We start from the raw sequence: 12269 nt of genomic DNA on the forward strand, positions 1-12269 counted from the left end.
TTTCTCTTTGTTTCTTATGCAATAGCAAACAAAACCATTACAGATTATAATTTCTTATACAGTGCTGTAAAACCTATGAAACATGCACTTCATAAGCCTCTGACCACAAGCAAGAATGGCTATTTGTTAAAATAGACTTTACTTTTGCTAGGTAAACATGTGAAAGTCTCAATTTTAATATTAAGTTCAATAGTTTTGAAGGCATTAGGTTTAGAGTGAAAATAATTTATAACAATATTCAACACTGTTACCCACAGCTAATAGCAACTGTGGTTTGACGAAATGAGACATTCTAGCAAAGTATGCAAAGCAAAACATGGCTTTTTCCATTGAAGATTACTTGCATGTATTTGAAGGTTTTAAGACACAGGAAAACACTAATTTATTGTTGGTGTCTTCCGTGTCTGGCCTCAACTCCAAGATGTAGTTTAATCACCGATGCTATCTTTTATAGTGAAGTAGTTTACACCTGTGAAAAGAATTCCACTATTTTCAGAGACATCCGTGGATACCGTGGGCTGGTCTGTTAGGAACGGCAAAGCTGGCACTGATAGGTTGGATTTGCAGGTTTAGCAAGTGTTTCAAAATTTCAGCTTTTGTTGGTGATGGAGAGTCACATTTGGGATAACAAAGCAATTCAATGATATTTACACTCTGATAGGATTTCAGCATTAAGTTCTTTTATGTGCAATGGAATCTGCTCTGACATCTTCCTTGAGTTTTTTATTTTCTCTGTAGTGAAGTAGCCACTTCCATCTTCCATTTTATGTAGTTTTTTTTTTAGGATTTTGACAATTCCAGTTGTACTAATGTTAAATTTTCTAGTATGTCATCATCTGATACCATGAAGCTGCCCGAGCAAAACAGCTCTTGGCAGGTTCACTCAAAACGTTTTCAGGGGTGTCCTCCCCGGCAAAGATGACACTGGCCATTCTAACTACAGGTATTTCCTGTGTTCGAAACCCTAGCTCTACACTTACTGGCTTTGTGTAATAGGTGCACTGGAGACTGTCAGAGGAAGAAATATACTTTGAGATCTCTGGGTGAATGTGTGACTGTACATCATCAGTTTTGTCAATGGAGACAGAGTTCACAGACCCAGGCTGCATATTAATACCAGCCTCTATTTTCCAATCACTGTCAGGCTATTTTTCTTACTGTTTTAGAGGAGTCTGTTTTAATGACATATTCACTATTCCACTTACAGTAGTGATAGAAACCAATGTGTCTGCCAAAGATTATTTTCAACAATTTTTCTAGTACTACATAGGGGTACACTGGGCTCTAAGGCAAAAGGTTTTGTATCCAGATTTCTGTTCTCCATACAAATTACTTGCAATGAGTTTCCTGATTTTATGAGTTTTTCAAGAGTCTTAAAGTTACCTCCATATTTGGGGGATGAGGTAGGCTTGTTTAATTCTGTATCATGGCATTGTACCTTTTCTAAGAAAGATCAACTCTCATTCTGCTCACTTGGGACACGGAACTCAGATATCTCACCGGGCAGTTACTCTGCCTTCTATGTCTGCGCTGGTTAGAACCTGCGGCATTTCAGCAGAGAGAGGCACTTGTATTTCAGTTAACCAATCTTGTCCCGTTGAAGTCTTAAAACCAACAAAAGAATTTTCTTAGCCGGGCGGTGGTGGCGCATGCCTTTAATCTCAGCACTTGGGAGGCAGAGGCAGAGGCAGGTTCGAGACCAGCCCGGTCTACAAGAGCTAGTCCCAGGACAGGCTCCAAAACCACTGAGAAACCCTGTCTGAAAAACCAAAAAAAAAAAAAAAAAAATTATAGTTAAACCTCCTGACTTAATCTGGGATAACTCACTACTTTGCTCAGACTGTGTACCATGGAAAGGGTTGTGTTTCTTCAGTTTGTGCTATGGGATCAGGACTAGAAGCTGGTGATATTAGAGGACAATAGGGAAAGCCTGAGGGAATGTTAATTTCCTCTGCCACCTCAGGGGCACAATTTTCTTTAAAAAGTGTGTCTGTCTTTAAATCATTGCTTTGTGTCTCTTTCAGTGGTTCTCTGGGTTCCACAGGATACACTGATATATAGCTCGCTGAATTTACTTTTTTGTTTTTTTTTTTTTTTTTTTTTTTTAATGAAGCTCACCTGCGCTTCCGGTTTAACCATTTCTTCAGTTCTACTCTGTAGTCCTGGATTTGACACTGGGGTCTTCTGCCATTGTTCAACTTCACCAGCTGCCATTTCCTCCCTGGAGCTTGTGGGTGGTAATACCATTAGAGATAGGTCAGTATCCGAATCTTCCCCTGACAACGCCCTGCGAACCTCCTCCCTATTCATAGCTAGATCGGCTTGTTTGGGAAATACTGAATTAAGTATTTGCAAAGTCTTTTCTTGGTTTAGACTACTCCTGTCATTATTCCTTACTTCTGGGTGGCCATCTGATATATTAGTTATTGCTGGAATACAGTTAAGGGATGGCTTGTTTCCCAGGGTAGCGGAGGTTGGTGATGGCACTACCTTGTGACATGACTCCTTTACAGACATGCTGAAGTCATTCTGAGTCTGTAGAGAGGCATCTAGGGGGCATTTTGTTTTGTTACTGGCTAATGAATAGCTAGAACTTTTAACTAGCTACGGTGCCTCTGTTACCACTCCATCAGCTGATGTAGGCGGAGGAATCTCGTTCTGTAATGGACACGGGCTGTTTCCATTTCTAGGGGGCAGGCCAGGCTCACCTGTTCATTTGGAACTGTAGTAGTCAACGTGCTGGCCTTTCTCTTTGGCTCAACTCTCAGCCAGTAGGCTCTGAAAAGTAACTCTTCAACTGAGTCAGAGACTCTGATAGGCACTTTCATGTGGGGGTGCCAAGTCAAATCCATAGGACAGTTTCCCAGCGAATGCAGTGTCTTTCACCCCATCAATGACGGGCTTTTATCCACCTTATAAAGGTCTCGGAATCTAGGCTTTACTAAGATGTTTGGAGGGATTCCTTTTACGGGAAGTGATTTCTTTGTTCCTAGAAGTGCACAAGTAAGGGCAGGAATAATATGTATGTATTGGTATGAATCTCACTCTCAGAGAGATGCCATCTTCAACTTTTAGTTCCTTTGTTCCTGTTAATTGAGGTGCATGGAATAAATGGAAACCATGTAGACCCATTTGCTCATCTCCAAAATCTGGTTCTGGTGTTAATGCTGAAGATGTAAGTAAAATGAAAAATTCCCTATCTTCTAAGCATTTGATGATTGCCAATTGCTTATTTTTAATGTGTTCCATTAGCTTATCGATGTTTCTTCAGAAACCATTTTTAGTGACCAGGAACACAGATTTAGGTTAACCCCAATTTCTATGCTGTCTGAGGACATTTCTTTATCTCCTTGATGAATATGTTCTTAGATATTTCTTTGAGACTTCTGAAAATGGGTGTATTTCCCTGATGTCTTTCTCAAAATGTTTTTTCTTACATATAGAAAGGTACTGATTTGTGTCTTTTTTTTTTATACAGTATCCCAATGAAGTCTTTGCTGGCCTAGAATTCATTGTGTCTATAAGTCTGGTCTCCAGCCTGTAAAGGGTCCTTGTTCTCATAAGTTAATTTTATATCCTGTCACTTTGCTGAATGGATTGATACTTTCTAGAAAGTATGGCTGTGACTTTGTATGGCTCCTGGGCATGGACTGGACTGGGTTCTCTGATGGAGAAGACCAACACACTGGAAGTTCAGAATGTTTCTTATACACAGTTGAACAAGGAGTCAGGGTTATTGTGTGTAGGTAAATTGAGTAGGCAGAGTTTATGGTATATATCTGAATTAAGGAGATAGATTTAGATAATCTTGGTAGGAGTATTCTCTGTAGGAGAGCAGTCATGAGGCTATAAATATCCAGGAGGTGGGGAAACAATGGTGCAGATTTCTGCACACACTGTCAACACCCTCTTATGAACCAGAGGAAGGTTTTGCTATCCCTCTGGGCCTTACCCTAGGGGAAAGGCTTTACCATTCTTCCATGAGTTCTTGACATAGCCATTCTGGTAAAATCTCCTACCTAAATCACCAGCAAGTAAAGATTATTTTACATGTTTTTTAAATTTGTTTCCCTTTAATTTCCTTCTCTTTATTTATTTATTGCTCTGGCTAGTGCTTTCAGTTCTATATTGAAAAGGGAGTGGAGATAATGGACAGCCTTGTGTCATCCCCAGTTTTAATGAGATTGCTTCAACTTTTTCTCCATTTAGAATGATGCTGTCTGTAGGTTTGCCATATATAGTGTCTTTATCATGTTGATGGATGCTTCCTCCAGTCGTTTTCTCTCTAGGACTTTTATCTTGTAAGTATGTTGGATTTTATCAAAGGTCTATTCTGTATCTCTTTAGATAATGGGATTTTCTTATTAAGTCCATCTATATAGTTTATTACATTTATCAACTTAAATAAGTTGAACTATCCCTATACCTCCATGATAAAGTCATCCTTAGTATGGTGGATAATCTTTTTTATTTATGCCTTCATTCATTTTGGAAGCATTTAATTGAGAGGCTTTGTGTATTTTTGTATAGGGATATTGGCCTCTGTTTCTCTTTTGGCGTATCTTTACCTGGTCAAGATATTAGAGTGATACTGTAGAAAAAGTTTAAAAGTATGCCTCTGCTTTTTAAAAAATTAGAAGATATTGATAGCAGCTCTTTTTAATATAAATTTATTATTTATACAGTATATATTTATATTTTATATTAATATATAATATATGTAGCATATATGTTAAATATATATTACTCATATATATTTATTTATTATTTATGCCTGTATGTATTCCTTTATGGCAGAAGAGGGCACCAGATCTCACTACAGATGGCTGTGAGCCATCATGTGCTTGTTGGGATTTGATCTCAAGGGACCTTTTTAAAAGCAACCAATGTTCTTAACCTCTAAGTCATCTCTCCAGCGTTCTTTAAGAGACTGTTAGAATTCTGTTATGAACCTATCTGCAACTGGGCTTTTTCTTAGTCAGAATGTTTTTATTATTGTTACAACCTCTTATTTATTACTTGTCTTTTTAAGATGTTCATTTCTTCATGGTCTAGCTTTATTGGTTCAGATGATTCTACAATATATAATCACATGAATACAAATTTTTCCATTTCCTTGGGATATTAAAATAATGGATGTAGTGGTTTGAATAGGAATGGTGCCCATAAACTCATGTGTTTGAATTCTTGGTCATAGGAAGTGGCAGTGTTAGCAGGTATGACCTTGTTGGGGTAGGTGTGGCCTTGTTGGAGGAAGTGTGTCACTGTGGGGGTGAGCTTTGGGGACTCATAGGCTCCTGCTGCCCACAGATTGTGATGGACAGCTCTCAGCTCCTTCTCCAGCACTGTGTCTGCCCACACACTGCCATTCTTCCCATCATGGCAATAATGGACTAAGCCTCTGAAACTCTAAGTCAGCCACAGTTAACTGTTTCCCTTTATGAAAGTGTGTGTGGTCGTGGTGTCTGTTCACAACAGTGGAAGCCCTAAGACAATGGAGCATAGTTTAAAGTTTTTGTTTTGTTTTGTTTTTTGTTTGTTTCTTTTTTCAAACAGCATTTTTCTGTCCTTTCAGGCTTTGGGGGCCATCTTGGAACTCACTCTGTAAACCAGGCTGGCCTCAAACTCACAAAAATTCACCTGCTTCTGCCTCCTGAGTGCTGGGAGGCATTAAAGGTGTGCGCCACCACTGCCTGACTAAGTATCTTTTATAATATACTGAACTTTTATCTGTTGTAATATTTCTTTGTTAATCTCAGATTCTATCAATCTGAGTCTTTTGCCTTTTGGTTAATTGAGCTAAAGGTTTCTCAATTAGTTTTATCCTTTCAAAAATATACCAGCTCTTAGAGTCTTTGATTTCTTTGTTTCTGTTTTATGAGGTTAGATTCTGATTTTATTATGTCTTAATATATACTCCACTTGGGCTTGATTTGCTGCTTTTCCAAATTCTTGAGTTAAATCATTAAGTTGTTTCTTTGGGCTATTTAGGGCTTTTTTTAAAAGTAGGTGTATTCAACTACAAATTGCCCTCTTAGGACAGATTTTTAATGTGTCCCATGGGTTTTTTGTTGTTGTTGTGTTTCATTTTCATTTAATTGAAGGTGTTTTTTTATTTCTTTCTTGATTTATCCTTTGCCCCATTTATTATTCAATGATGTGGTATTTAATCTCCAGGCATTTGTGTAGTTACCAGAGATGCTTTGCTTGTAAGCTTTACTATATTTTAGTCAGATGAGACAATTCAGTCACTCTGTATCAGTTCTGTGCTCCATCTGGTGGACTCTTTGAGACAGGCTTCCATCCATAGATTGCTTAATAGAACATATATTCTTCATGTTTGAGTGGGAAATTCTATAGATACCTGCTAGATGCATTTGATATATAATGGCATTTAATTCTAATGTTTCTCTGCTATCTTTTGTCCGACTGACTTGTGTATTAGAGGAAAGGAATATGAAATAGCCATCCATCAATTACTGAGTTGGAGATCATTTGTATCTTGAATTTATCTGTAGTTAATTAATTTTTATTGATTTTATTGTGCTATACATTTTTCTCTGATCCCTCCCTTCCTCTCCCCTCCCCTTCAACCCTCTCCTATGGTCCCCATGCTCCCAATTTACTCAATAGATCTTGTCTTTTTCTACTTCCCATGTAGATTAGATCCATGTATGTCTCTCTTAGGGTCCTCATTGTTGTCTAGGTTCTCTGGGATTGTGATTTGTAGGCTTGTTTTCTTTGCTTTATATTTAAAAACCACTTATGAGTGAGTATATAGCCTAAATAAAGATATACCTATGAAGATACAAGAAACTTATAGAACACCAAATAGACTGAATTAATTTATTTTTTTTAAAATACTATCTTTTCTCATTTTAAATATCGATCCCAGTTCTCACTCCCTCCCCTCCTCCTGCTCCCTCCACCTTACTCACTAACCACCCCCCATCTACTCCAAAGAGAGGGTAAGGGTTCCCATGGGGAGTTAAGGAAGTCTAGCACATTGCTTTGACTCAGGACAAAGGCCTTCCCCATGATATCTAGGCTAAGCAATGTATCCCTCCAAAGAGAAGGAGTTCCAAAACACCAGTACAAGCAGTAGGGATAAATTCTGGTCTCACTGCCAGTGGCCCCAGAGCCTGCTCCAGCCATACAACAGTCACAACATTCAGAGGGCCTTGTTTGGTCCTTACTGGTTCCCCCACTGTCAGGCCGGAGTCACTGAGCTCCCTTTAGCTCAGAAAAGCATTTCAGCGGGTATCCCCATCATGGTCTTTGCTCATATTATTGCTCCTTCCTCTCTTCAACTGGAATTTGGAAGCTCAGCCCAGTGTTCCTCTGTGGACCTCTGCATCCACATCCATCAGCTGCTGGATGAAGGTTCTATGATGACTTCTTTGTTGTTTGTTTTTTGAGATAGGGTTTCTCTGTGTAACACCTTAAGATAGTCATCAATATGACCTACAGGGTGATGCCAATTCAGGCATCCTCTCCACAATTGCTTAGGGTCTTAGCTGGGGTCATCCTTGTGGATTCCTGGGAATATCTCTAGTGCTAGGTTTCTTGCTACCCCCATGATGAGTCCCTCAATCAAGATATCTCTTTCCTTGCTCTCCCTCTCTGTTCTTATCCATCTCATTCCCTCAAGGTCCCTTCTTCCCTCCTCCTCCCTTCCACTCTCCTTTCTTCCCCCACCCCACCCTTATGCTTCCAGTTTTCTCAGGAGATCTTTTCTGTTTCCCCTTCCTAGGGGCATCCATCTATATTTCTCTTAGGATTCTCCTTGTAACCTAGTTTCTCTGGGATTGTGGACTATAGGCTCGTTATCCTTTGCTTTACACCTAATATCCACTTATTGGTGAGTATATACCATCTCCCATCTTTCTGGGTCTGAGTTACCTTACTCAGGATGATTTTTTCTAGTTCCATTCATTTGCATGCAAATTTCAAGATGTTATTGATTTTTTTTGTTTTTGTTTGTTTGTTTACCACTGAGTAGTATTCCATTCTGTAAATTTACCACATTTTCTTTATCTGTTCTTCAGTTGAAGGGCATCTAGATTGTTTGCATCCTTACAGTATGATTGAGCATCCTAAGAGTGGTATTGGTAGGTCTTGAGGTAGGTTAATTCCCAATTTTCAGAGAAGTCACCATACTGATTTCCAGAGGGGTTGTGCAAGTTTGCATTCCCACCACTGACATGACAGAACATAGCTCTTAGCTCTCCATCCCCACTGGAGAAGACAACCTCTCAATGTGTTGGCTGCTTCCTCTGTGAACTAAGTTGATAAGGGCAGTTGCGGATGTGGTTTGAGCATGACGAAAGAGGCAGAGGAGAGAAAGTCGGAGTCATGAGACTTAGAGCAATTGTGAAAGGCCCTCACCACATGAAATACCAAGGTGCTGGCCAGTCTATTGCTCACACCATTGTTCCGGTAGAAGGTGAGGGACTGGTTCATTCCAGAAAGCCTGCAGACCCATGCCTCTGAAATCTTCTGAGCTGGCTCTGGCTGTATTGCCTTCAGCTGTACCAGGAAAGTTGACCTGGCTCCATAGGGAACCTTCTGCTCTCCTGAGTTCAAGGTCACAGCAGAGTCTCAGTGACTGGGTCTCACCCATTATCAAAACTTCTGTAAGGGTTTTGTATATGTATTTGTCTGTGTACTTTCCTCTTCAGGATAGAACTGTAAGAGATGCAAGTGGTGCTTAGCATCCCAAGGTGACTGGGTTCCAGAAGGCAAGGAATCTTCCAAATGGAACACAGGGAAGAGAAGACCCAGGGCTGAAAAAGACATCCTATGGCCTTGGATGTTAGTCCTGACTTGGCAGCTTAAATCCCTTTTCCCTCCAGAATCATCCACAGTATTCATGAAAATCATACCTGCCCCTTCTAGAGGGCACAGCATCAAATATACTCATGAAAACGGAGATGGCTTTTGAACTAAGATTCCGGTTCTCTGTGAACTGCGTCAGCATGTTCTAAGCATTCCAGGGGCTTGCTGGTTCTTAGGACACTCTTCTTTCTGCTGAGAGTAAAGTTTGCAAGTCATAGGTGACTTGGGCGGGAGAAGTCCAGAAACATGGAGCTGGTGGCCCCTCGGAGGCCCAGTGCAGTGGCCTGAGAACACTGGTACAGGGCAGCTCCCAGTCTGACTTCTTTGATGCTTACTTTAGGTTTCTGGAAGGGCTTTGCCGCCTTCTAAGTCTAGCACAGACTTGTGAATGATCTAGAAAAAAAATACAAAAGGTGAGAGAGAAAAGAAGAATGGGTCAAAATGTTGGCAGTTGAGGAGGATATGAGGAGCGCGGGTGCCAACACGCTTTTCTCTTTTGAGTGTGCTGCAGTTTTTCCATCATAAAGGTCTTTTTAAAACTCCCCCAAAGACACAGAATCTTCTCTGAATTCAAATGCCTTCAGAGTCTTTATTCTCCATTGTCATTGGTAAGCCACCCTCCATCTGTCTGGTAATGTGTCACTTCCGAGGGAAACCCCCTTCCTGTGGGATCTTTGATGTCCATGCTCTGTCCTGGTAACAGCGTCAACACCTGTGCTATTCTGAAACCTCGGGTTTTAGAAGCCCCTTTCTACCTCACATTCTCAGACTCCTTCAGCTGTCACACATAGACTAACAAACATCATTCGGGACACAGAAAATTCCAGTGTTTGCCTTGCTGGGGACTGTAAGAGGTTCCCATAGATCCCCCATGTGTGGAATCTTGCAGGAGCCCCCCCTTGCCGTTTAATGCAGAGGAGTTGGTGGTGAAAGGCTAATATCTCCACCCCCACGCATGCACCCCTCTTTCCTGCTGTCTCCCCGTCCCTCCTTCCGCTCCTTAATTTTCTGACAGGGTCTAGTGTAACCCAAGCTGCCCTTAAACTGAATTTATAGCTGAAACTGACCTCAAACAAACTTCTGATCCTCCTGTCTCTACCTCCTCTGTGATGAGAGCACAGACATGCATTACCGTACGGGTTTCCATGGTGCTGGCTATCAAACCCAGGGCTTCCGGCACGCCAGGCAAGCGCTCTGTGGTCTAGTCTACATCCCTAGGCCCAGACTCTCCCATTCCATCTTGTGACTTATACTGTCACACCTGGTGCCTCAGGCAGAGGTGGAGGGGCCCAAGACGGCGGCTTCGATTGGGCAAAGGACTCTTCGTATACCAAGGACAGTTCCTTGGGCACAGCCCACACTGGAGAGATGCTGAGCAGATCTGCTGGTAAGCAGCTGTCTCTGACTTCTGACTTTACGGCTCCTAAGTGACCTCTTGTTCCTGTTGGCCTGACTTCTCTGTCTCGATGAGCTGTGTTCTGTGAGCACATTAACCCTTTCCTTCCTTAAACTGCTTTTTAATGAGCATTTTGGCACAGCACTGAGAAAAATAACTAGACAGCTTCACTACAGGTCTCACCAGGTTTTACGTTCACTCCTTCCTTTATTTTTTTGTTTTGTTTATTTTGTCTCAGACAGTGATGGGAAAGGGGTTATAGCCCTGGCTTTCCTAGAACCCTTTGTGAACCAGGCTGGCCTTGAACTCAGAGATCTACCTGCCTCTACCTTCCGAGTGCCGGAACTATAAAGCCATACGATGCCACGCTAGTGTTTTGTTTTGTGTTTTCTTTTTTTGTGTGTGTGAAGAATATTTTTATTTCACTTTATTAAATAGGATTCACTTTTTTGAGGGACGCCATGAACAAATACCTATTCCCTCCAAACAGGACACCCACAACAGATCAAAGAAATGACTCTATTCAAGCCTTCATAACTGGGGTTACTTACTGGGTGAGAGATTATCTATAGGAACACAAACATCCACCTATGGCTTAATGGGTTTATGCATTTCAGGGAGAGGCTGGGCCTCTTAAGTCCTCCTTGTCCTCCACAAAGGAAGTTAGTGAGTCCGGTGTTTGGTGTCTCTTGGGACCACCGCTGTCCCAAATCTGGCAGCGAATTTATAAAACCAAGCTGGAAGCAATGGTCTAACTCTGCGCAGCCACATACTTCCTTAGATGAGAAAATGCTGAGAGCAATGAATGTAAACTCTAAGATTACAGAAACAACCTAAACGATGAGGTTCTGGTGCAGGGAATCACAGCTGCTCTGACATCAAGACTCAGAGAGAAGAATTTCGCAGCAGACTTTCAGCTTTTGGTCATGCTTTCAAACAAAAATACCCCCCTTAGACTTGGATAGCTCCGCTTTTCTTTGGCGCAAGAAAAGGACAAAAAGTGACTTTAGGGAGAGGGACGGATGATGTCAATAAACTGCAGTTCCCTATCGTCTCAAACTACTTACATGGAGATTATTGGAGGGGGTGAGGGTTTGGGGTTTTCTAGGGCCAAGCTAACAGCGCTCCACGAGTGCCATCTCGTGTTCTCAAATGGAACTGCATTAGAGGAAGGGCGCTTTTGTAGCTCAGGGTGCGTGGAACATTTCACTGTGAATTTCTCAATACCAGGTTAGGAAGTGCGGCAGTTCCCAATAACGAATGGTTAGCTGGGAACAAGAAAACCCCTGCAGGTCACAGGGCTGTGTCTGCCACAATTATCCTCCGCGTTAAAAAGAACTCTCTTGCTGGGGTTTGGGGGAGAAGGCACAGCCCTTGAATTACTCCGTTTAGTGAGGTAAACAGGAAACTGTATGAAAATTTTATCCAGCTCGTGCCACGTTAGCGAACAGCCAGGAACACCAAGCGAACTGGAGAGCCTCCAGGAGGGGATTACAGGGAACTGACGTTTCCGCATGGGTAGGAGTTCACCAGGCTGGAAGCGGGCGCAGATAAATGACACGTACGGATGAGGGAGGAAAGCAAACGGAAGCTGGGAAAAACCGCCCTGTTTCAACTGGAGCAGAGTGTAATCAACAAGCGCCGGAAGAGGGAAGGGTGGAAAAACGGACGTGGGCAGGTCGCGGAGCGCCCTTCAGTGGCACTCAGTTGAACCCCAGCCTGTGGACCGCAGGGCTTGAGGCAAGGCACTGTACTATAGAAAAGAATGGTCTAACCTCAGTCGGTTTGCCTGCGGCCTATTTCCAAACTCGTTTGGTTTCTTTGTTTGGTTGTTTTTAAATAAACTACCTCCTTTTCTATTGGAAATAAAAAGATGGAAGGAGAGGGAGACAGGGAGAGAGGATGGGAGCAAGGAGGAATGAAAAGAGGGAGGGAGAACGGGAAATGAAGGAGGAAAGAACCAGTGGTGTGAGAATGGGGAAACTCGGGGGTAACTAGGGAAAGACAGTGGCTCAGGAAAGAAACCCAAGAAAGG

General features: G+C 41.9%; 1 pseudogene; it reads right to left on the minus strand.

The window, feature by feature from the left end:
* Positions 1–821: 821 nt before the first annotated feature.
* Positions 822–8463, minus strand: LOC126508629 (protein TASOR 2-like; annotated as a pseudogene).
* Positions 8464–12269: the final 3806 nt, after the last annotated feature.

Source organism: Alexandromys fortis, unplaced genomic scaffold (assembly GCF_014885135.2).
Source record: "Alexandromys fortis isolate MF-2015 unplaced genomic scaffold, M_Fortis_MF-2015_v1.1 scaffold_86, whole genome shotgun sequence".
NCBI classification, from domain to species: domain Eukaryota; kingdom Metazoa; phylum Chordata; class Mammalia; order Rodentia; family Cricetidae; genus Alexandromys; species Alexandromys fortis.